At 38.5% G+C, this 26,272-nt stretch overlaps 1 protein-coding gene and 1 pseudogene across 4 annotated transcripts in view; one reads left to right on the top strand and one right to left on the bottom strand.

Moving 5' to 3' along the window:
- PRRG1 (proline rich and Gla domain 1) overlaps positions 1–26,272 on the bottom strand; it is an 880,589-nt gene that overhangs the window by 572,159 nt on the left and 282,158 nt on the right. The window contains exon 1 of one of the 4 annotated variants that reach the window (XM_085007673.1): positions 21,539–21,780. The exons of the other annotated variants lie outside the window; for them this stretch is intronic. The gene's annotated coding sequence lies outside the window, so the exon portion shown is untranslated. Of the gene's footprint in view, positions 1–21,538; positions 21,781–26,272 lie in introns of those variants that run through there. 4 annotated transcript variants of the gene reach the window in all.
- Positions 6,022–22,117, top strand: LOC100523527 (melanoma-associated antigen B16 pseudogene; annotated as a pseudogene).

The following is a 26,272-nucleotide window of genomic DNA, read 5'->3' as shown; positions in this document are numbered from 1 at the left end:
GGAAAAAAAAATGACCCCAAATGAAAGCCTTGTATGTGAGAAAAAAGAAAGTATATACGTATGTGTAACTGGGTCACCATGCTATACAGTAGAAAACTGATAGAACACTGTAAACCAGCTATAATGGGAAAAAAATAAAAATCATAAAAAACAAAAAACTAAAGCCTTGGAAATTCTAACTCAAGAGGTATGGAAGCTGAGGATGGTCCAAGAGAATATTAAGTGAATATAAAGAAGGAAATCTCTAAAGACCAAGAAAAAACATGTATCAAGGAAAAGAAGCAATCGGCTTTATTAAATGCTGCCAAAATGTCAAGTAAGATGGTGTCTAATATGTTTCCACTGGATTCTGCAGTGTGGAGGTCTGCTATGACCATATTTGCTACTTTCTTAAGGAGAGTATGAGAAGGACTCAAGGTCAAAGAAGGAAGTAGAAGAGCTCATGGCCAGCTGGGGCTATGTAGACTCTGGTGTGGTGGGTCTGGGTTAAAGGTTAGGGTCCACACTCAGGCAGATCAAATGCCCAGGAGAGCTATTAAAACACTAGGATGGAGTAGGGGGCTGGGATCTCTGATTTGCCTGCAGTGTTGGCTCACGGTAGGAAGGAATCAAACCTGAGGCCTGACGTATTGCTCTCCTCAGCTTCTGGAATGTGAGGGGATGTTCTGTGGTCAGGGCTACCCCTAGGAATAAAGTGTAGCTCCCTAGATAGACATTCCTGGGTGTCTCTCATTCTCTGCGGCTGGGCTACAGAGCAAAATACACATAGACGCCCACCACTAACTTTTGCAGGGCCTACGGCAGAAGTACAAACAGAGGCCCACAGCTCATGTCCTGGATCTCCTCTTCCCATGGCCATTATGTCCTGTGCCATGCAGTGCTTCACACCTAACTCTAAGAACACCTCAACCCACACCTCCAAGCTCTGTCTACCCCTTGCTCCCACAAGCAATGACCACCGAGCCATTTTCTGTGCCTAAGATTGAGCTATTACAGGCCCAGCTCTTCTTCCCTTGGGAAGGACTTTGAGAATAGGGCCGTGCTGACTCTGGAAGTATCCTTAGGGAATTAGAGTATCTGACATTTTCTACAAAAGTAATAAGGTATCAAGGTCTTCATCACCTAGTCTGTGTGGACTCTTAGCTCTGGCATGAAATGCAGATGAGGAGGGCCTAAGTCAGACCCTCCACGATAGGGCTCAGCACTGCGGCCCTTCCTGATCAGGTTAAATGCCAGTTCTGACCACATACCCGAAAAGTAAAAGCAAAGAGAAGAGAACCTAGAGATGATCATAATAAGTGAAGACAGTCACAAAGGTGAATACCATATATCACTTACATGTGGAATCCGAAAAATAAAATACATGAACCTATATGCAAAACTGAAACAGACTCACACACATAGAAAATAAACCCATGGTTTTACCAAAGAGGGTAGGGAAAGGATTAATTAGGAATTTGGGATTGGGAGATACGAACTACTATATATAAAACAGATAAACAACAAAGTCCTGCTGTACAGCGCAGGGAACTATATTCAATATTCTTGAGTAAACCATGAAGGAGAATAAGAAAAAGATTGATATATATGTACAACTGATGTACTTTGTGCACCAGAAACCAACACAACATTGTAAATCAATTATACTTCAATTAAAAAAAAAGAAGGCATCTACTCAGAGTACATGTAAAACTAGCCAAAAAAAAAAAAAAAAAAAAAAAAAAAAAAAAAGAGAGAGAGAGAGAGAGGAGAAAAACAGGAAAGGAGAGAATGGAAGCTCATTTTAGTGTGTGTTTGTTTCTTTTTCACTCCATTCACTTCAATTCACAGAAGTGATGATATGGTCAAAGGGAAAAAACAGCTGAACATACATCATGTTCACATCATGCTGTTTGCCCATCCAACTCTATACGAATATCTATGCATACATATCTATACACTCACTTTCACGTATCTCCTCACAAACTCAGTCACAACTATTTTTTTTTTTTTTTGGTCTTTTCTAGGGCCACACCCATGGCATATGGAGGTTCCCAGGCTAGGGGTCTAATCGGAGCTACAGCTGCCAGCCTACACCACAGCCACAGCAACGTGGGATCCGAGCCGTGTCTGCGACCCACACCACAGCTCACAGCAACACCAGATCCTTAACCCACTGAGCAAGGCCAGGGAGCGAACCTGCAACCTCATGGATCCTAGTCGGATTCATTAACCACTGAGCCACAATGGGAACTCCACAACTATTTTTTAAAAGCAATTACCCATTAACGTATTTTTTCGCTTAATATTTGGCAGTTTTCCCATCTCAATCACTACCCTTGAATGGCTGTCCAGCTCCCTTCCTCCCCATCTTGCAGACTTCAGAAGCCCCTGTTCCCAACACATAAATTTTTTCCTCCCCTAAAAACCAAGACCTCCCCCCAACTCGGGCTTCTTATTTCTGCTATTTCCTCCTTCTTGATTCTGAATCTTCCTCCCAGCCCTCCTCAGTCCCATATGGGTTATCTTCCTCCCCCACACACTTGATCAAGTACTACCTCTTTCGGACCCTGGTGTACCTCCTTCACACCTCCCTTTCTCTAGACACCTTGGATTCAACTCTACTTCTCTTGTCCAAGTTATAAATCACCTATGCTAAGAGGGTATGAAGTGTTCAAATGGGAATTTTATAGTCATAACTCCATTTCCAATAAAGGCAATAAATGATTACTCTTTGCCCCTTCTAAAGAGTCAACTAGCATGCTACTTCCTTTTAATCTTCCAAATATGCCATAAAATTAACAATTTTGGAGACAATAAAAATTTTACATTACAAAATGAAACACTTCAGATTTTATTTCTTAAAAAAATCCATTCTATGAAGAGAGAATTGCCTGGAATTTTCCAAAACTGACTGAAGATATCAAGCCACAGGATTAAGAACCCCTACAGACCTCAAGCAAGACAGATGCCTAGAAACATCAGAGTAAAACTAATGAGAAAAATATAAAAAAATATATAAAAATGTTAATGAGCCACATACACACAAATCGCTGTGTAAATAGTAAGATACTATTTTCTACTACTACTATTTTATACTACACTACTTTCATGGACAAAAAGATTGACTGTTTATAATATAAACTTTGCAAAATAACCTCTACATTCAAAGCAATTTCAAACAAGACTCCAGTGGGTTATTTCATGCAATCTGACAAGCTGGTTCTAAGATGCATTTGAAAAAGGAAAGGGTCATGAAATATGAGTAGTACGAAAACATTCTTGAAAAAGAATGAAGTGAGATACTTGCCCTACAACACATTGACGTAGTTTATAAAAGTGCAGTATAAGTACAGATAAAGTGACCCAGCTGCACAGGAAAAAGTCTAAACTTAGATCCACGCATAAATTAAAAGCTATTCCATTTCAGCGCTATGTTGGTAGATTACAGGGAAAAGAAGGACATTTAAAAATGCTACTGGGCAGGAGTTCCCCTCGTGGCTCAGCAGAAACGAATCTGACTAGCATTCATGAGGACGCGGATTTGATCCCTGGCCTCACTCAGTGGGTTAAGGATCTGGCATAGGTTGCAGATGCAGCTCGGATCTGATGTGGCTGTGGCCATGGCATAGACCAGCGGCAACAGCTCCAATTAGACCCCTAGCCTGGGAACCTCCACATGCCGTGGGTGTGGCCCTAAAAAGATAAAAAATAAAATAAAATAAAATAAAATAAAATGCTACTGGGCAATAGATTATCCACATGGAAAAACGGAATAAAATGGGCATCTCTACAATAAATTGTATGCTGAACAAATTGCAGGTAGATACAGTCTGTGAAAAGGAGGACTTAAAACCTACAGGAAAAAAACAAGACTATTTTATATACATTAGGATTAGGAAAAGATTTTCTTGGTTAAAATATAAAAGGGACAAATTGTAAAAAGATAGTCAAATTCAGCTGCATAATAATTTTAAAACTATCAGTTATCAAAAGAGAAGATTTAAAAGGTTCAAGAACAAGACAAGAAACTGGAAGAAGCATTTGCTCCACATCAACCAGAAAAAGTGTTACTCATAACGCATATTTTTTAAAAAATGAATATAAACAGACATTTAAAGAAACACAAATGTTCAAAGACGGCAACAAAAAAGTTTACTCTTACATGTAATTATGGAAATGCCAGACTGAGATACCATTAAAGATAATTTCATTCTATAGAAGGCAATTTGGAAAAGGGAAATTTCAGCTCAGGAACAAAGGCAGGCCCTTTTCAGAGAGCAGGGGGCCTGGAATCAGGGCTAAGAGCAGATTAAGTGCCAACTGCTGGAGTCTGGGGCAAGAGAGGCTTTAAAATAGCACATAATGTTAGTTAGTGGCTAGCAAAACTCCTGGAAGCCTCGCAGGTAACCACGAGCAGGCAGCCCATCCACTGCAGTGGATGGATGCATGTCTGCTCCAACTTTGTTGGAGGTTGCTCACAGGGAGTCATAGCACAGTAGGCACAAGGCGGGGTGTGTGCGTGTGTGTTGCTCTCTCTTTTGGCCTGCTCTCCTGGAAAGGCAGGGCTCTGGGGCATCAAATTCAGGCAGCAAGGCTGGCCTAACTCTAGGAGGGCTAGGCTTGAAGCTGGAGCTCAGGCAAAACAAATCATCACCATTATCATCATCACGGTAAGAGGAAGGAAGAGAAGCTCAATGGGGGAGGAAGGGGCTCGGGCCAATAGACCTTAAGGAACAAGCAGGAGGAGATGATCTCGGCACGATGCGCAGCAAAATGAATGGAGAATGTGCCAAGAGACCAGGACGAGGAGACACTAGCGCAGACAGCATTACCACGAGGCTGGGAGGCAGGGCACAGGGGAAGACAAGCCTTCCTAAAGTCAAACTAGGGGGAGAAGTAGGACTCAGACCAGCCGGCCCCGGGGTGGCAAAGGGCGGCAGCGAAGTGCCGTTCTCACCTGTGTGGCGGCTCAGGAGGATTCGGCCTGGTGTGGGGTTGTGAAGAACATGGCCTGGCCCGGATGCTGAACTCCAGAAAGAAGCCTGAGAAAGGTCTGCTGCTGGGCTGAGGCTTTGGAATGAATGGCAGGAGAAGCTCAGACCTTTGAGTCCCGGAAGCTCTAGGAAACAGACGGAGTGTTGGAGGATTCTGGTCCTGGGTAGGCTCTTCCTGATGGGGCTGCTTTTTAGCACGTTTTCCCCCTAAACCATAGTCTGGGCTCGTCCGCTGATGGAACCAATGCCCCTTGTGAGTTGCAAGGTGGCTGCCTCGTTCCCAGGTGCACCGTCTTGACTCTGGCCCTTCTGGGCCACCGTACCTCTGAGGTCTGAGGGAACCCAGACCCTCTTTACCTGATTACTGTTTACAAAGGGCGGGTCGGGGTCCTCAATGATGATGCAAATGGAGGCTGCGGTAGAGGAAGCTTTCATGCTGCTGAGGAGCTCAATGGCACTGGGTCACTCGAGACGGGAGGTATCAGGGCATCAGAACCTGGGTGGCCAGTCCTATAGGTATTGATAGCTGCAGGGGCAACCTCGTCGTTGGGCCCACCGTCCGCCTCACCCTGCATGAATTCAGATTGCTGCTGCTTCTCTTTCTCTCCTCCTAGTCTGACTGGGTGGCCAACACCGTCTCCAGTAGAGCCAGAGTTAGCCGAGCGAGGAAGGTGGGCGGACCCTAGCTGAATCTTCACTTCTGATTGGTGAGCTGGGTAACACGTGACTCTTCTCATCTTCCCAGAGTGGATCAACCCAGATCTTTTTTGCAGCAGACAGGAGAGTGTGCATCGCCACTTTGGGATCTGCCCTGGGCTGGTCAGTAATATGAATTTCCTCAATTATTAAACATAGCCCCTAAAAATATGTGTGTTTAGGAGGGTGGGGCTCTCTAAGTAAACAGTTTGACCCCAAATCAGCATATCAGCATGATTTTGGTGGCTCAAACTCAAGAATTATCACTTGAAAGAAATACCACGTGGGTCAGAAAGAGATAATCCCCTAGCTAGGTCATCCTCAGGGAATCTGGTCAGACGCTGGGTCCATGGATGACTCCCGAGAGGACAGTGCTGGGATTCCTTCTGGTATCTGGATCACACCACTTCTAAACTGGTGTGGTTTTAAGAGTTGGTGCGGCTTTCTTAAAGGGGAGAAACGGAATGGGGCTCACATAGTAATCTAGTGATGAGTGTCTGCTAATTTTTGACCTAGCTTCATTCTTGGCCACAGATGTCTAGTTTCTGTTAATATAAATATGTTGTGATGCACAGACTTCAAGTTTAATATTTGGACATTTATTTTTAGTTATTATTACAAAAGAGTTGCATGTTTAGTACACAAAACAGAAAAGCAAATGTATGAAAACCTGCACCTAAGTTTCCACACACCCATAGGTAACTACTGAAAATGTTTCAATATATGTTGGTAGAATGGCCATCCATGTATTTCATAGTTTTTGTTTTTTATAAAGGTAGAATTATTTATCCATGCAAATTATTTTATAACCTGTGTTTTGGACACAGAAAACACACTTTACATGTCAATAAATAAATTTACACAACTCCATTTTGTAACTAGAAAATATTCCATTTAGAGAAGGAACCTACATTTTCAAGCATTCTTATATGGCCAACATTTGCATTGTTTTCAGCGTTTCACTAACATATCACTATGAGACACATACTTCTTGCTAAAATATCCTAAGTTTGTCATTGTTATCAGAAGTGGAAGCTGCTGATGTAAGGCCAGGCACATATGTAATTCTTTGATAAAAAATACTGGCAAGCTGATATCCTGAAAGTCATCATAATAACGACTTTGGCAAAATGGAATGGGATGTTTAAGGGAATGGATGAGCAACTGGAAACACAACACAAGAGAGAATGGAATGGTATTTGGAGTGTTAAATAATATGGAATGGAAAATGGATTTTAAATGTAGTAGAGAATGGAATTAAATGAAGACTGGTTGCAGAGGAAACTGGAATGAAATGAAGAGTAGAATATGGTTCTGAACATGGTATGTATGGAATGGCAAACAGTGGGATGGAAATTGAATGGAATATAATGGGAAAATAGAATGGAAATAAATATCTAATGGCCTACAGAATTTAAAAAATTAATGTCATATGAGAAAAGGAATGGAATGAAGAGTGAAATAAAATTTTAAAGGAAAAAAGGAAATTGAATTAAATAGAATGGAACTGAAAATTTTGTGGCATGAAAAATGGACTATGAAATATATACTATAGATTTTAAAAATAGATGGAATAGAAAAAAATGGAATGAAATTTGGAATGGAATATAAAATACAAGGTTTTGAAGGATGGAATAGAAATTGGATAAAGATGAAATGGGAGATGGAAAACAATGAACTGATGTATCAGAGGATGGGCTAAAATGAAGAATAAATTAAAAAACCATGTTTAAATCAGTTACTGCTCTGTAACTTGGTATTGTGAAACAACAATTATGCTTATAGATTCTGTACATCTGGAATTCACACAGGGCTTGTCTCTATTCCACTATATCTGGGCCCTCAACAGGTAAAATTTGAATGGCTGTGAGGTCATGGGGGAAGAACAATCCGTGCTGACTTCTAGAATTTGGCCAGAGAATCTGGATGGATAATGGTACCACTTATTGTAAAGGGAAAACCTGAGAAGTACTACTTACTGAAAAGTGGGGAAAACTTGCTCAGTAGAGGAGCAGATTGGGGAGAGAATGGAAATTGGTGATTGTTCTGACCGCGTTGATCAACTACAACCTGTGGGGTTGTTCGAGTCATTAGAGTAATAAACCCCAACTTAAAACATTCCGTTACCTCTAGAGATCAGCTTTCACCAGTTTCATGGATCCAGTATTCCTCTGGGCTATCATTTCACTTTACTTTCTGATACCTATACTTTGCTCCTTTCTGGGCCTCAGTTACAATAATCCTTGACTTTCTAATAACTAAAATGCCTCCATTTGTCCTTGCTCTCATTTAAAGATAAATGCATCTATTCCTACATGTAAATATACATAAAAAGAAATATATATGTAAAGTGTATGTATTTCTTCTTATATGTATATTTCTCAATATATATTTCTCTATATAAATATATTTATATAAAATAAAATTTTCTTCACATATAGACAATTTACTCTAAAATATTATATATGAATTTCTATATATATTTATCCTTTATGATATAATCACATTAAGTATATACATTCATATATAATATATATAAATATAATTGCTCCATATATATTTCTTTAGATGAGGGCAAATATATCTTTCACTTATTGATTTGTCTAATCTCTAAGATCTCACACTTTCTTCTGCAGAAGACCCTCTCTAACTCTTTTGGTATATCTTCAGTGCCCTCTTCTCTTTTTCAATTGCTCCTGTTTAAACAGTATATATATGTATGTATGTGCTCAAAGAAAAAGAAAATCCCGGAAGGATTTTTTTTTCCTTTTCTTTATTTTTGGAATGTTTTCAATTATATTACCCTTATATTCAGAAAAATATAGCTATCTGCATTTTTAAAAATATAATCTTAATTGCTTAATTAGGTGTTAAGCTGTTGTAAGAAAACAAACTCTCTCATACACTACTAGATGGAGTTTTAAATTCATAACACTGACAGATGGAAATTTGACAATATATATTTAAGGTCATAAATATGACATCCATTTGACAGTACAGTTCCTTTACTAGACATTAATTTTAAAGAAATACTGATGTATACCCACAAAGCTGAATGTTCAGAGGTGATTATTATAGTGTCAATTATTTTTAAAAGTCTAAAATGACTCATTTTCCAAAAGGACACTGGATGTCCATAGAATAAAATTATGTAGCTTCCATAAGATATTTATGAAGAACTTTTAATGCTATGGGCAAAAAGCTGTATTATACAAGTAAAAAACATGATTTCTGTATATACTGATCAATATTTATATCTATTTATCTTTCTACCTGCTTACCTATCTATCCATCCATCTATCTATCTTAATTTCCTTTGGCTGCTGTAAAATATTACTACAATTTAGTGACTTAATATAGTGGAAGTGTATTCTCTCAAAACCCTGGAGACCAGACATACAAATTCACTGGGCCAAAATCAAGGAATGGGCAGACCTGCAGTCCCTCTGCAGGCTCTAGAGGAGAATCTGGTTCTTGGCTCTTCCAGCTTCTAGTGGCTGCTGACTTTCCTTGGCTCATTGCCATTGTCACCCTAATCTCCCCCTCTGTCTTCACATAGCCTTCTCTGGGTATTTGTATCAAATCGGTCTATGTCTCACTCTTGTAAGACCATGTGATTGCCTTTAGGGCTCACTGGGATAAAACAGAATAATTTCCCCCCCTCAAGATCTATAACTTTATCACATCTGCAAAGTCCCTTTTTTCCCCCACTGTATAAAGTAGTATTAACAATTTCCATTTATTAAGACCTGAATATCTTTTAGTGGATTATTATTCAACCAGCCACACTATCTATCAATCTATCAACCTACCTAGCTTTTTACATCTATTAGAATCTCTTTCCCTAAGAAGAAGTAGTTCTCAGTCAGGTACATCTCGTCCCTGAGGAGACATTTGGTAATTCCTGGAGATACTTTTGGCTGTCCCCATTGGTGAGGGTGGAGGTGCTGTGGGCATCTAGCCTGTAGAGGATAGAGATGCTGCTAAATGCCCTCAAGGCACAGGACAACATCCTACATGGAATTATCTATTTTCTCCATAATGGCAGTAGTGTCAAGATTGACAAACCTTGCTGGAGTAAATTTAGACAATTCAGAGGAGTTGATAACAAAATTTAAATCACAAACAATCCTGCCAGTGATTGAGAATTATTGTCAAACATTTGACATGTCATCAGAGTGAAGTCACAGGAACATGGCAGAGTAGAGAAACCCAAAAATCCATCCCTCCGCAAGCAATGATTAAGCTGGAGTAAAACTATCAGTATCAACTTGTGTTTGAACTGTTATTTAAGTTAAAAATTTAAAACAGCTGGAGGGTGCTTAATGTGTAAAAGACACTTAAATTTGGTAAGAGATCTCTGTGGTGTGTTTTGCTTACCTGCCTGCCATCCCCATTCCCCAACTAGGCAGTGGCTGTGTAGATGCAGCCTGTATTCCTGGTTCAGCTTGCTGATGCCAGAGAGAGAAATAAAGATGTGGTTCTCAGAGTTGTGTTTGTGCATTTTGACCTGTTATGTGGTTCCCTGAGGAATGAGCTCAGAGATTTGCCCTTGTTTTACCTTCCTCAGAACTGTCAGGGCTGGCGCAGCCTCCCAGGTGAGCATTTGTTGAAAGCATTTAAAAGCAAATTCTACCACTCACACAATTCACTATCTAAAAAACAACCCGATTTAAAAGTGGGCAGAAGACCTGAGTAGACATTTTTCCAAGGAAGACACACGGATGGCCAACAGGTACATGAAAAGATGCTCAACATCACTAATCATCAGGGAAATGAAAATCAAAACCACAATGAGCTCTCCTCATACCAGTCAGAATGGCTATTATCAAAAAGACTACAAATAACAAATGTCAGCGAGGATATGGAGAAAAGGGAATAGTCATGCACTGTTGGTGGGAATGTGAATTGGTACAGCCACTATACAAAACAGTATGGAGGTTCCGCCAAAATCTAAAAATAGAACTACCATATGATCTAGCAATTCTCCTGGGTATATATTTGGAAACGATGAAAACTCTAATTCAAAAAGACATATGCACCCCAGTGTTCACTGCAGCATTGTTTACAGTAGCCAAGACATGGAAGCGACATAAGTGTCCATCAACAGATGAGTGAATAAAGAATATGTGCTCTATCTGTCTATACACACACAATGGAATATTACTCAACCATCAAAAATGAAACTTTGCATTTGTAACAACACAGATGGACCTGGAGAGGATTATACTTAGTGAAGTAAATCAAAGACAAATACTGTATGCTTTCACTTGTATGTGGAATCTAAAAAGCAAAATAAATACATGAAAATAACAAAACAGAAACAGACTCATAGATACAAAGAATAAACTAGTAATTACCAGTGGGGAAAGGGATGTGGGGAGGGGCAAGATAGCAGACAGGGATTAAGAGATCCAAACTATTAGGTATAAAATAAATGATACCGGAATGTAATGTACAGCATAGAGAATATGAATGACATTTTATAATAACTTTAAATGGAGTACAATAAAAATGTCAAATCATTATGTTGCATACCTAGTTAGTTGTCAAAACTAGTATAATGTAAATCAACTATGGTCAATTAAAAAAAAATGCTACCCACAAGCATGTCAGGCAGAAGATGGTGGAAGTGGCATAGGGCATGCTGTGCATAGGTAACTTGCCCATCCCTGAGGTAGGAGAGTCTCACTCCCAAGGAGACTGGGACTTGCCAGAGTGGGCTGCTTGTTGTGACAAGGTCTCTTTTGCTGATGCCTGCCACCCTGGTGTTTCTGTATAATAAAAGTCTCATGCAGATAAAGAGGTTCCCAGGACCAAGTTGCTTGCCTTGACTGGGTCCTCTTTATCCTGTACCTCTCTTGTCACCCTCTCATCCCCACAGGCCCCTGTGTCTCTGGGTGAGGAGGAGAGTCCTTGGCCCACAGGAACAAAGACTTCCTGGATCAGGCTACATTTGTGACGTTGTCCCTCTCCCTGGTTCTGCTCAGCTACCTCTGTGCTTCTGAGTGAAAAAGAGAATTTCAAGTGCCCAGGGACAAAAAGGCTTTCTGTATGCTGCTGTTTGCTGTGATAAGGCCCTTTTTTCCTCTTCAGTCAGCTACCTTGGTGTTTCTAGATGGACAAGAGTCTCAGAACCTCCAGAATAATGAAGCTTCTAGGGCAGACCCCCTATGCAAACTGGTCTACCTGCTTCAGTTTTCTCTTCGGAAAGGAAGAGTATCAGTCCCAGAGCGAAGAGAAAGTGTTTCCCATGTCTGCTTATTTCCAGTGAGTCTCCCAATTTGTCTCCCTTGCCAATGTTGTCAGACTCACTTGATGTTGGCTGAGAAACTCTCAGTGAATCTGGAGGAGGACCTAACCCACTTGACCTTCTGTTGCTAGATCAGGGGTCTGCAAACATGGGGTCTGGGAAGCCTGCCCGGGTGGGGCTACACCAAACACTCTGTTGCCATGTAGTTCCTCCAGTCCTGGGGTCCCAGATAGCTTGCCTTCTTTGTACCACCTCTCAGAATTCATTCATTGTCTTTTTCACCAGTATCTGGATTTATAGATGTCTTAAGAAGGAAGAATGAGAAATGAGTGGATACCCTCTGGTCCAGACTGGAAGCCTTAATTCACTTTTTTTTTCAATTTTATTTATTTTTTAATTTATTTTTTAATTTTACTTTTTCCGCTGTAAAGCATGGGGACCAAGTTACACTTACATGTATACATTTTTTTCCTCCCTTTGTTCTATTACGATATAAGTATCTAGACATAGTTCTCAATGCTACACAGCAGGATCTCATTGTAAATCCATTCCAAGAGCAATAGTTTGCATCTGTTAACCCCAAGCTCCTGATCCCTCCCACTCCCTCCCTCTCCCCCCACCCCCGGGGCAGCCACAAGTCTATTCTCCAAGTCCATGATTTTCTTTTCTGTGGAAAGGTTCCTTTGTGCCCTATATTAGATTCCAAATATAAGTGCTATCATATGGTATTTGTCTTTCTCTTTCTGACTTACTTCACTCAGGACGAGAGTCTCTACTTCCATCCATGTTGCTGCAAATGGCATTATTTCATTCTTTTTTATGGCTGAGTACTATTCCATTGTGTATATATACCACATCTTCCTAATCCTATCATCTGTGATGGACATTTGGGTTGTTTCCATGTCTTGGCTATTGTGAATAGGGCTGCAATGAACATACAGGTGCATGTGTCTTTTTCAAGGAAACTTTTGTCCAGATATATGCCCAAGAGTGGGATTGCTGGGTGATATGGTAGTTCTATGTATAGATTTCTAAGGTACCTCCATGCTGTTCTCCATAGTGGCTGTATCAGCTTACATTCCCACCAGCAGTGCAGGAGGGTTCCCTTTTCTTCACAACCCCTCCAGCACTTGTTATTTGTGGACTTATTAATGATGGCCATTCTGACTGGTGTGAGGTGGTATATCTCATGGTAGTTTTGATTTGCATTTCTCTCATAATCAGGGATGTTGAGCAGTTTCAAGTGTTTGTTGGCCATCTGTATATCTTCCTTGGAGAAATGTCTATTCAGGTCTTTTGCCCATTTTTCCATTGATTGATTGGCTTTTTTGCTGTTGAGGTGTATAAACTGCTTGTATATTCTAGAGATTAAACCCTTGTCTATTGCATTGTTTGAAACTATTTTCTCCCATTCTGAAAGTTGTCCTTTTGTTTTCTTTTTGCTTTCCTTTGCTATGCAAAAGCTTGTCCGTTTGATTAGGTCCCTTTGGTTTATTTTTGCTCTTATTTCTGTTGCCTTGGGAGACTGACCTGAGAAAATATTCAAAAAGTTGATGTCAGAGAATGTTTTGCCTATGTTCTCTTCTAGGAGTTTGATGGTGTCCTGTCTTATATTTAAGTCTTTCAGCCATTTTGAGTTTATTTTTGTGCATGGTGTGAGGGTGTGTTCTAGTTTCATTGATTTGCGTGCAGCTGTCCAGGTTTCCCAGCAATGCTTGCTGAATAGGCTTTCTTTTTCCCACATTATGCTCTTGCCTCCTTTGTCAAAAATTAATTGACCATAAATGTCAGGGTTTATTTCTGGGTTCTCCATTCTGTTCCATTGGTCTGTCTGTTTGTTTTGATACCAGTACCACACTGTTTTGATGACTGTGGCTTTGTAATATTGCTTGAAGTCTGGGAGAGTTATGCCCCCTGCTTGGTTTTTGTTTCTCAGGATTGCTTTGGCAATTCTGGATCTTTTGTGGTTCCACATAAATTTCACTTTTAAAATGTAATAGACTTTGTTTTTAGAGTAGTTTAAGGTTCACAGAAAAATTAAAGGGAAAGTACAAAGTTCCCATACAGTCCCTGTCCCCATGCATGCAGCGCCTCCCCCACTGTCAACATCCCGCACCAGAGTGGTGCATTTGTTATAAGCAGTGAACCTACACTGACACATCATTATCACCCACAGTCCCTAGTTTACATGGGGGTTCACTTTTGGTTTGGTACATTCTTTGGATTTTGACAAACGTATAAAGACACCAATCTCCCATGATAGTATCATAGAATAATTTCACTGCCCTTAAAATCATTCATCCTTCCCTACTCTTAACCTTTTTACATAGTTTAGTCTTTGGAATCATACTGCATGTAGCCTTTTCCGATTGGCTTCTTTCCCTTAGTAACAGACATTTAACCTTCCTCCATGTCTTTCCATGGCTTGAAAACTCCTTACTTTTTAGCCCTGAGTAATAGTCTGGATGTACCACAGTTTATCCATTCACCTACTGAAGGACACCTTGGTTTCTTTCCCCCCAGTTTTTAGCAATTATGAATAAACCTGCTCTAAACATCCATGTGCAAGTTTTAGTGTGGACATAAATTTTCACCTTATTTGGATAAATATCAAGGACTGTAATTGATAGACTATGTGGTAAGAGTATATTTAGTTTTGTAAGAAGCCACCTAAAGCTCTTCCAAAGCAGCTGTACTGGTTTGCATTCCCATCAGCAGTGAATGAGAATTCCTGCTGCTATACATCCTCTCCAGCATTTGCTATTGTTGCTGTTTTAGATTTTCACCATGCTAATATGTATGCAGTGGGTCCCGATTCACTTTTAACCACAAGTTAGTCAGACAGCCTTCATTAAAGCAGAAAACTTACACAAATGAAATCAAACATAAATGAAAAGTAAGATCTGCCAGAGAGCAAGAGCACATGGAAGTTGGTATTTATAGAGCTTTTGTGAAATCCCTTGAGGCTGTTCACAGCCAAACCTCAAAGTTGGACCAAGAAGGAGTGAAGTCTGGGGTCTTAAAATTTCCTTTTTCCTATTAGGGAGAAAAAGCCATGTACGACTTGTATTGGAAGGTGTTTAAAGCACACTGGAACAAATTTAGATTTTTCTCTTGTTAAAATTCACAAGCAGAGCTGGAAGTAGGTTGTGTAAAATATTAAAGGTGGGAAAATCAACGGAAGTAGAATACCTAGGCAGAGCGCTACAGATTGCACATATTTGGTAATCCCTGCATATTTCTGGAAGGAAACAAAAGCTTTTATTAATGCTCCATCTCTTTACTATAAGAACCTCAATCCTTTAACAATTTATTTAGATAAAGTTAGCTCTTCTTTTATGCCTAAAGCATCCAAGTAGGGCATTCCTATTTTTACCATGTAAGTCCCTGTAATATTTCTCTGATCAACAGTTAGATCTATGGTGTTTAGAAGTAAAGAGGAGGTCAGTGGGAAATCTTGAGATAGTAATGGAGAATGGCGTATTTGACTCACCTGACCGAAGGATACAGGTGCTATTAATTTGGGGAAACAGTGCTTTTTCTCCATATTTCATCTTTCTTATCTTTAAAGTAGTTTGGGCTCCACAAAGAGAACCTTAAGCTCTGGTGTGGAATTTCAAATACTTTTTCTTCTTTTTTTTTTTTAAAAAAAATTGGCTAGTAAACAGAGCCTCTGACTTGAAGGTTGTTTGAGTGTGAGTTCTAGTTTTACCTTTTAGAAATGACCCTGAGTTCTGGAAAGATAGGTGCAGCAGCCAGGATTTGCTTGCATAATCATGGATTTTCCCTTCAGGAAGTGCACTAAGTTCTCAGGGTAAAGAGCCAAGAAAGATCCTCCTGGCTTTAGCAGAGGGAGGGGAGAGTAACCATAGCAAAAAAAAAAAAAAAAAAAAAAAAAAAACTATAAGAAACAGGATCTCTCTGAGGAGCAGTGCACAGAGAAGACTGAAAGCCAAGGTGGGGAAATAAAGACATTAGAGGAATTTTAGGTTCTGATACTCATAGCTACAATGAACACTTAGCACAGCCTACGTCTTAGCCGGATTAACATGAATCTTCACACTAAAAGACTATTCAATTTTATTACCCAATACATCTACATTTCAACAACAACAAAATGACAAAGCAGACCAAAATGCAAGAAAAACCCCCAGAATCTGAAGAGGCAAAACAAACACCAGAACCATACTCAGGTATTGGAATGACAATGAATTTGATATGAGTAATATGTTAAGGTCTTCAATGGAAAAAGTAAATAACATACTAGAACAAATGTGTCATGGAAGCAGAGAGACAGAAACTCTAATCAAAAAGAAATTCCAGAAATTAAAAACACAGAAACAGGGAGTTCCTGTTGTGGCTCAGCAGGTTGCAAACCCAACTAGTATCCATGAGGATAAGGGTTTGATCCCTGGCTTTGCCTAGTGGGTTAAAGGATCCTGCATTGCTGTGGTTGTGGCATAGGCCAGTGGCTACAGCTCCAATTCCACCCCTAGTCTGGGAACTTCCATATGCTGCAGGTGCAGCCCTTAAAAGCAAAAAATAAAAATAAACTTAAAAAAAATAAAAACACAGAAACAGAACTTGAAAAATGCCCTTGACTGGCTCATTAGTAGATTCCACACATCTGAGGAAAAATTTGAAGATATGTCAGTAGAAACTTCCCAAAGTGAAATGCAAAGAAAATAAATAATTTTTTTAAAAAGGAGAACAGAATAACCAAGAACTGTGGAACAGTATTTTAAAAGGGTCACATACATGTAATTAGAATACCAGGAGAAGAAAGAGAAAATGGAGAAGAAATATCAGAGGTAATAATTACTAAGAACTTTTCAAAATGAATAACAGATAACAAATAACAGACCTGGAAATTTAGAAAACACTAAGCAAGGTAAATACAGAAAGAAAGAAGGAAAAAGGTATACCTAGACATATCATAGTGAATCTGCACATAATCAAAGATAATTAAAAAGTTTTGAAAGAAGTCAGGACAAGAAAGTACCTTATTTATTGAGAAATAAAGAATTACAGTGAACTTCTTGTCAGAAAGCATGTGAGCAAGAACAGAGGAGTGTGAAATATTGAAAATGATGAAAAGTGATGAATTTACCCTTTAAAAGTGAAGGAGAAATAGATTTTCTCAGAGAGGAAAAAATGAGGGAAATCCTTGCCAGTAGACCTGCCCTGCCAGTAGTGTTAAAAGAAGATCTTTAGAATGGATATAGTTATAACTGATGCAAATTGTTGTACACTTGAAACTAACACAACTTTGTAAGTTAACTATACTCCAATAAATTATTTTTATAAAAGAAAGTATTTAGGTATAAGAAAAGTTATACATATATGAGAGGATTTGATTTTCTGCAATGATCTCAAAATCTTAGTTTTTATTCTTTTCTTTTTAGAAAATGTATTCAAGTATTAGAGTTTATTTACAATGTTGTGTTAATTTCTGCTGTACAGCTAAGTGACTTAAATATATATTTGTGTGTGTAAATATATCTGTGTGTGTGTGTGTATACACACATTTTTTCATATCCTTTCCCATTATGGTTTACCACAGGATATTGAATATAGATATCAGTGCTATACAGTAGGACTTGTTTATCCATTCTATATATAATTGTTTGTATCTGCTAATCCTCAACTCCCAATCCTTTCCTCCTCCTCTCCCCCTCAGTTATGGCAACCACAGGTCTGTTCTCTATGTGTGTGAGTCTGTTTCTGTTTTGTAGACAAGTTCATTTGTGTTGTATTTTAGATTCCACATATAAGTGATATACCGTATTAGTCTTTCTCTTTTCTGACTTAGAGTGTATACAGAGATTTCTTTTTTTTTTTTTTTGTCTCTTTTTTGCTATTTCTTGGGCCGCTCCCACGGCATATGGAGGTTCCCAGGCTAGGGGTCGAATCGGAGCTGTAGCCACCGGCCTACGCCAGAGCCACAGCAAGGCAGGATCCGAGCTGCGTCTGCGACCTACACCACAGCTCACGGCAACGCTGGATGGTTAACCCACTGAGCAAGGGCAGGGACCGAACCCGCAACCTCATGGTTCCTAGTCGGATTCGTTAACCACTGCGCCACGACGGGAACTCCTGATTTCTTTTTTTTTTTAATAATTGACTTGCAATGTTGTATTAGTTTCAGGTGTACGGCAAAGTGAATCAGTCATATAACTATATCCATTCTTTTTTCCTATATAGGTTATTACAAACATTTTTTTTTCTTTTTAGGGCTGCACTTGCAGCACATGGAAGTTGCCAGGCTAAGGGTCAAATTGGAGCTGCAACTGCCGGTCTATGCACAGCCACAGCAATGCGGGATCCCAAGCAATGTCTGTGACCTACACCACAGCTCACAGCAGTGCTGGATCCTTAACCCACTGAACAAGGCCAGGGACCAAATCTGCATCCTCATGGATACTAGCAGGTTTATTACCACTGAGCCACAAGAGAAACTCCTACAAACTATTGAGTAGACTTTCCTGGGCTATGCAGTAGATTCACAATAATCATCTATTTTATACGTAGTTTATATTCCCACCCTCCCAATTCTTCCCTCCCCACCATGGTTTCACCTAAAAAAAAAAAAAAAAAAAAAGAGAATATTTAACAAACAGAAATCAGTTACATAGATGGTAGATATTAATCCAACTATATAAATAATCAATTTACATGTGAGTAGTCTAAACATGCCAATTAAAAGACAGATTATTAGAGACAATAGAAAAACGAGACTGACTATACATTGTCTAAAAGAAATTCAATTTAAATATAAAGGCTCAAGGAAGTTAAATATAAAGAGAAGGATACCATGCTAACATTAATCAAAAGAAAGCTGGAGTACTATATCAATGTCAGATAAAGCAAACTTTAGAACAAGAAAAATTATCAGAAATAAAGTAGGGCATTATATAATGATAAAGTCAATTTATCAAGAAGACATAGCAATCCTTAACGTATATATACCTAACGAAGTATCAAAATTCATGAGGCAAAAACTGATAGAAATGAAAAAACCACAAGGTAAGTCAACTATATTTCAATAAATTTTTAAAAAGTTTTAAAAAAAGAAATGAAGGGAGAAATAGAAAAATCCACTATTATTATTGTAGACCTCAACATGCCTCTGTCAGTAATGTATAGATCATTCAGGCAGAGTATCATTAAGGATATTGATAACCTGAACAACACTATTAATCAACTTGATCTAATTGTCAGTTATGGAACACTCCATCCAACAAGAGCAGAATGTACTACTCTCTTCTCAAATTTGCATGGGATAGTGACAAAGGCCATTTGCCAGACCATAAAACACACATTAACAGATTTATAATAACAGAAGTCATACAAAATCTATTTTAAGATCACAATAAATTATGTTAGAAATAAGTAACAGAAATATAGTTGTAAAATCCCAAAATATTTGGAAATTAAACAGTACACTTCTAAATAAACCATAAGTCAAATAAAAAATCTCAAGAGAAGTTTTAATGTATTATTCATTAAATAAAAATGAAAATACAACTTAGAAAAATTTGTTGCCTGCAGCTAAAACAATGAATAGGGGAATTTATACAATAAAATGCATACATAAGAACAGAATAAAGATCTAAAATCAATAACCTAAGCTTCAACTTTAGGAAATAAGAGAAAGAAGAGCAAATTAAACTGAAAACAAGGAGAACTGAAATAATAAAAATTAGAGCATAAATCAGCAATTGAATAAAGGAAAATAATAGAGAAAAATCAATGAGACCAAAAGCTGATTCTTTTTTAATAAATCAATAAAACTGATAAGAAAACATTAGACAAGTCTCAGTGGAAGGGATATTATAAAAAAAATACTTGACAAAGTACTCCTCAAAATTATCAAACTTGTCAAACACAAGGAAAGTCTGAGAAACTATCACGACCAATGAAGAGCCTAAAGCAACAAGATGACTAAATCTAACATGTTATCTGGATGAGACCCTGGAAAATATAAACATTAGGTAAAAACTACAGAAATCTGGAAAAAGGATGGATTTAGATAATAATCTATCAATATTGGTTCATTAAGTGTGATAAATATATTAACAACATAGGAAACTGGATGTAGTATATGGATATGGGAAATTTCTGTGCCATCATTACAACATTTCTGTAGATCTAAAACTTGTATAAAATACAAATTTATTAAAGAAAAAGAAGACTAGGAGTTACCTGATAGATCAGAGGGTTGAGGATCTGGCCTTGTAACTGCTGTGGCCCAGGTCATGGATATGGCATAGGTTTGCTCTCTGGCCCCGGAACTTCCTCATGCCATGGGCATGGCCAAATAAATAAATAAAATAAATAAAAACAGTGGCCTTATTTTGAAAAATAAAAAATAAAAACAGAAATAATAGACTAATTATTGGAGAACAGAAATAAAAATCTTATTATTAGAAGACCACTTGTTACATTTCTAGAAAAGTCTGTTTCAACTTTTCGACTAAATGTGTATCATGGCCATTGACAATTATGCTTACTACACTATTTAAATACTTCACATTTGTGTAATTAAGAATTTTACTCACTTTGAGTTACTTTTGCTTTAAAATGGGTCATGGTATAGATGCAAATACTGCATGAAATGAAAAAGAAAGCTTTAAAATTCCAGATGGCCTGATTTCTACATATTCAACAAATAATCTATAAAAACTCCCAATAATATAGGAAAGAAGAAAAAAATTATTTTAATGATACAGTACATGAGAGTTGACAGAAAGAATCAAATGAAGCGGGGGAGGAAGTGGGATGAACTGGGAGTTTGAGGTTAGTAAGTGCAAATTATTACATTTAGAATGGATAAGCAATGAGGTTCTGCTGTATAGCACAGGGAACTATATCCAATCTCTTGGTATAGACCATGATGAAAGATACTACAATAAAGGAATATATATATATGTGACTGAGTCATTTTGCTGTTCAGCAGAAATTGGCACATCATTGTAAATCAACTATACTTAAATAAAAATTAAATTTAAAAATATTAAAATATTTTAAAAAGAATCAAATGACATAAAAACTTGATTATGCTTTACTCTCATATCCCAGTCTAAATGGTATCCTGGGGTTTCCTAGGGATAATAGCAGGGACTGGGCTCTGTGGAGCCTATGCATTTATTGGACAAATGGTCCCATAATTCCTTTCCTTGACTTAGGTCTTTTTGATTATTATTTCCTTGATTAAGATTTCACATTGATTAAAGAAGTAATTTATCTGTGTACATTTGTCAAATTGCCACTCTCACAGAGATTTGAGTCTGAGTTCCAGGCTAGGTCTAGTTGGGGAAGCTGAAACACAGTGCGTATGTGTGTGTGTGCGTGTGTCCAGAACAACTGCTGGACTGTCAGAGCAAACACACACACACACATACACACAGACCTTCTTTCCATCAGATGTCTCTTCTCTAGCTAGACTTAAAAGCTTGGGAATCTTCTGGTCCAAAAGATTTACAAGGTAGAGACTCATGTAGACACAGTTTTTAAGGTAGTTAATTTCCTGCTCTAAAATTATCAAAAGAGAGAGCTGATCACAAAGGCAGACATGATTGGTAATGTCATCAGAGAGCACAAGGATGACTACCTTGAGATCCTTAGGAGAGCCTCTGAGTACATGGAGCTGGTCTTTGGCATTGATGTGAAAGAAGTGGATCCCACTAGCCATAGCTATGCCCTCATCAACAAACTAAGCCTCACCTATGATGGAAGGCTGAGTGATGAACAGGGTATGCCCAAGACTGGCCTCCTGATGATTATCCTGGGAGTGATCTTCATGAAGGGGAACCGTGCCACTGAGGAGGAAGTCTGGGAAGTGCTGAAAATGATGGATATATATTCTGGGAGGAGGTATTTCATCTTTGGGGAGCCCTGGAGGCTCATAACCCGTGATTTGGTAAAGGAAAACTACCTGGAGTACTGCCAGGTGCCCAATAGCAGTCCTCCATGCTATGAGTTCCTGTGGGGCCCAAGAACCCATGCTGAAGCCAGCAAGATGAAATTGCTGGAGTTTTTGGCTAAAATCCATGGGACCAACTCCAGAAGCTTCCCATTCCAGTATTAGGAGGCTTTGAGAGGCGAAGAAGCGAGAGGCCCAGCCAGGATTGAAGCTAGGGCTGGCACAAGTGCCATGGCCAGGCCAAATTCTTGTTTATCCCACCCTTAGTGAAGACTGAGGCATAGATTCTGAACTTTGTTCTTGAAAGGGGATGTCAACATCTGAAAGAGTGGAAGGCTGGAGTGGGATTGGAGGGAAAAAATTGTATAACATCGGTACATTCCTATTATATATATGGCTGACTTGGAGATTTATCTATATTTTTTTTTGGCATTTCTTTTAATAGGAGGCTTAATTAGCTTAAGAATCTAAGCCAATGGATGACACTTCTTACACATCTATAAATGTTCCTCAGATTGAGTTAGATTAAGCAATTTGTTATTTTGTAATACAAAATGGAAACCATTCATCCTTTCTCTTCATCTAGAAAGAAATAACGTGAAACTGAGAGAGAGATTTCCTTGGACATTTATAAGAACTCAGAAGTTAAACACTTGGAGTCAACAAACAGATACTAAAAAAGTAAAAGATGGTCAATTCTTGGCTTCTCTTGTCCTTGTTAGTCTGTTTTATAAAATTGCAAACTATATATATTTGTATTTGCTTAGCTCATTCAAGAATATAAAAGGAACATTAATTAGACAAACATTCTCCAAACATTAATTGGGTAGCCACTCTTTGGAAGACATCACACTAGTGCTGGGGACATTAGGATAAACAAGACCCAACCCTTATTCACAGTATTTTAGCATCTGTATAGGAGCAGCAGTTATATAAAGATGATGGTGGGAATCCTCTAAGACCTGAAGGACAAGTAAAAATAAGTGAGAGGATTGAGGATCCATATGACAGCAGCCAAGTGTAGATGCCCTGAGACAAGGCATACTGGGGCTTGGGAAACTGGAACGCCTTCAGTGGGAGGTAATCTTAAGTAAAGCTGAGGGGTCGAAAGATGAGGCATGGGAGAGGGAGCAGGGATCAGACCCTCCAGAATAACTTGGAGTTGGAAGTCAATGACCTGAGATGCAAAACTGCACTAAGCTCTACTTTGGGATCATGGTAAACCTGAGAAATATGCATCTGTGGCAGGAATAGAAATTGTCCTTTGCTCTTTTCACAGTGCAGTCGAACACGATGCCCAAATTAGTTGTTTTATGCACATCATTGCCAAAGAGTTTCTCTGAAAGAGAGCAACATTCCTTTAAGGTGCCAGCAGTTACAGGTTTGGCACTATTGGCATTGCTCTTGAAGAGCCAGAACCCACTCCATTCAAAGGACATTTTAATGAGTATACTTCAAATGTAATTCATCAAACACTACATGGGATCTCGATTTTTGGTGGGAGCAAAACAAATGAAACTAGGGGTGGTTTGGGTAAAAAATCAGTGGAGTGGGATGGAAGGAGTTCACCTTTATACAAATTCTAGGAGCTTTGAATTGCATTCATTTTTAACAAAACTCCAAAACACAAATAATATATGCTCTAAGAGGGAAAATTGACTTAAGTTTTCTGGCTAATCAGCATTTTAAACTGATTTGGCATACCATGTCCTAGAGCTCTTCATATTCTCTCACATCTTCTGGAAAAATAAATCCCAGATAGAGGGTAGTAGCTGTTGGGGTCAAGATAATAGTAGTCACTGACAATCATTGAAGACCCGATGCACTCCAAGTGGTGTGTTAGTTGTTTTACATTCAGCACATGGATTACAGCAGTCCTGCAAGACAGGGTTTATCAATCCCACTTCACAGATGAAGAAACCAAGGCTCGCAGAGCTTGGTAATATGAAGTTGACATGGCAGACTTGTATGTGGAAACTGAGGACTAGACGCCTGATCAGAGATTGTTGCCCATATTATTCCAATCCTCCCAGGCTGAGGCAGACCTTTTGTCTCTTAATTCCTCTGGAGGCTAAGCCTTGCTTCCAGTGGAACAGACTGTCCAGAATCACCTGCCCACCCCCTGATGGAATATTCCAACTCCCTATAGTCATCTCCTGACTGACTCTCATCATGGGATCCCTCTGATAGCAACAGCCTCTTCTATGTCAAGTTCATAATGGACAGTGAATTTGAGACATGTGGTCATCCTCCATCAGCATCTTCATCACACTCAAGGCGATTTCCAAATAGGCTGCTTAGTAGAATGTGATTTGCCACAGAACCTGCTGGTTCGGGGATGTAACTCTGAAGTTAGGAAGGGGTTTTTGAAATTGCCCTAATATTTGCATTAGGATTTTAAGAGAGTGTCTTGTTTGAAACTGAACACACATATCTATAAGTGAGAATAAACATGTGGTCAAAATGAAAGCCTCATCCATAAATAGCAGATAAGGAAACATCATGGAAATCACTGTATAAACAAACATTTAGAGAAGCTGAATTCCTAAAAATTCTAGAGTTCTTTTAGAAGGTAGAAAATGGTTCCTTGGCACTCACACTAGCTTTGATTTAAAAGGAAATAAAAAGAATTGACCATCCTTCCAATACCTCTCATGTGTGTACCTTCCCTAGGAAAAAATGCTGGTTTTCAGGGTGCCTAAGGGCACCTGTACAGATTTTTAGGGATTTTCAGTCAAGTGGTGTGTAGCAGGGACTCCGCAGTTAAGATATTGACCATGCACCAAAAGGAAGGAGAAAATTCTCAGCCTACTGAGATGATAGAGGTTATTGCAAAGGGCAGTGCAGAAAGGTGCTACTGAGTGAAGAAGCATGAGCCTTTCCTACAGATGTTTTCAGGCTCCTTTTGAAAATGAGATGTAATCCTATATTGGAAAGCATCCATTACATCTTAGGGTCTTGAAAAGGCTGGTTAATTGCAAGATGAATTTGCACTTCTCAGAAAATTCTCTAAGAAATAAAGATGGCTCTTGTCACAATAAATTGTGTAATAATTGCTCTTTATTAAGCACATGTTATTTTAATAGTTTGTAGGGGAGACTGCAAATGTTCATCTGTATCTTGGCTTCCTCTACTTCCCAGATTCCTAGAAATACTATATTGCCAAGGGAACTCACAGCTAGAAAAGATCAAGTGACTAGCCCTTGTCACTGAAATAGAAGCAAAGTAATATTTTGCTGTTCCAGGCTAGACAGTTTAGAACCATTTTGACACCTGTATGCTTCTTCATCTATTTGGCCACAAGAATAGAGGGCCTAGCTTGAGATGGTGGAACTACAAAAAGATGGAAGCAGCCTGGATCCCGACCTCAAATGACAGCAGTGAGCCCCTTCCAACCCCATCTACTTTATGTGCAGAATGAATACCTGTTTGTTGTATTAAGCCATTCAAATTTCAGATTAGGAGAAACTTTATCTTACTGATACACAGCTACTATTTCTGTTGTTAGTCTTATTTAAATATTTCAACTACAAAGGTAACAGTACAAAGAGCATTCTTGCAAAAAAAAAAATCTAAAAGACAGACAAACCACAACTCTTTACAATGTCCCTCGAATATTCAGCCCCTTTTCAGAATTAACCACAATTAACAATCTGGTGTGTTATAGCTGATTCTATGCTTTTTCACATATGTGTTTAATAAACAGCTGTTGTGTGTTTTTTAAACATACATCAGTGATGTGTATATTCTTCTCCCACTTGCCTTTGTTAATTAATAAGTAATCAACTAATAAAATGAAGGCTCTTTCTATAGAAGGACATATATATCTACTTTCATTTCTGTAACTACAACCTAGAAGGGCTGTGTATGTGTGCCATAATTTAACCAATCTTCCACTGATGGACACATAGTTATTTCTCACTTTTTGCTATGATCAATAGAACAGAAGCATTTTTTGAATGTGAATTCTCTGGAAAATGTGCATGTTTTTATAAAGACATAGCACAGTGGAAACTGTATTAAAGTAGAAAATGTTGTATTTAAAATTTTTATAAATATTGCTAAAAGTTCACTCTAAGAATGCCAATAATTATGTGAACACCTTCACATTTTCACAGACATTTTATTTTGTCATTTATCATAGAGTTATTTTAATTTATGTACCCCTGTTTTCTAAAAGGGTTGAACAGAAAATTAACTTGGCTAGGCTAAAGTCACTTTTTTTAAAAAAATCAAACACTTAATGTAGGTGCTGCTATGAAGGTACTGATGGAGACTGATTTTATGGTTTTAATTTTGTGTGTCAACTTGGCTGGGCCATGGTGTCCAGATACATGGCCAAACATTATCCTAGGTGCTTCTGTAAGGATATTTTTGTGTAAGAGTAACATTTAAATCAAGGGACTTCAAGCAAAGCATATT

Source organism: Sus scrofa, chromosome X (genome assembly GCF_054392235.1).
Source record: "Sus scrofa isolate SSC_HxYL_T2T_F1_AM1 chromosome X, Sscrofa_HxYL_maternal_Yorkshire_Landrace_v2.0, whole genome shotgun sequence".
NCBI classification, from domain to species: domain Eukaryota; kingdom Metazoa; phylum Chordata; class Mammalia; order Artiodactyla; family Suidae; genus Sus; species Sus scrofa.
Note: the sequence above shows the minus strand (reverse complement) of the source record. Positions and strands in the feature narration are given on the sequence as shown.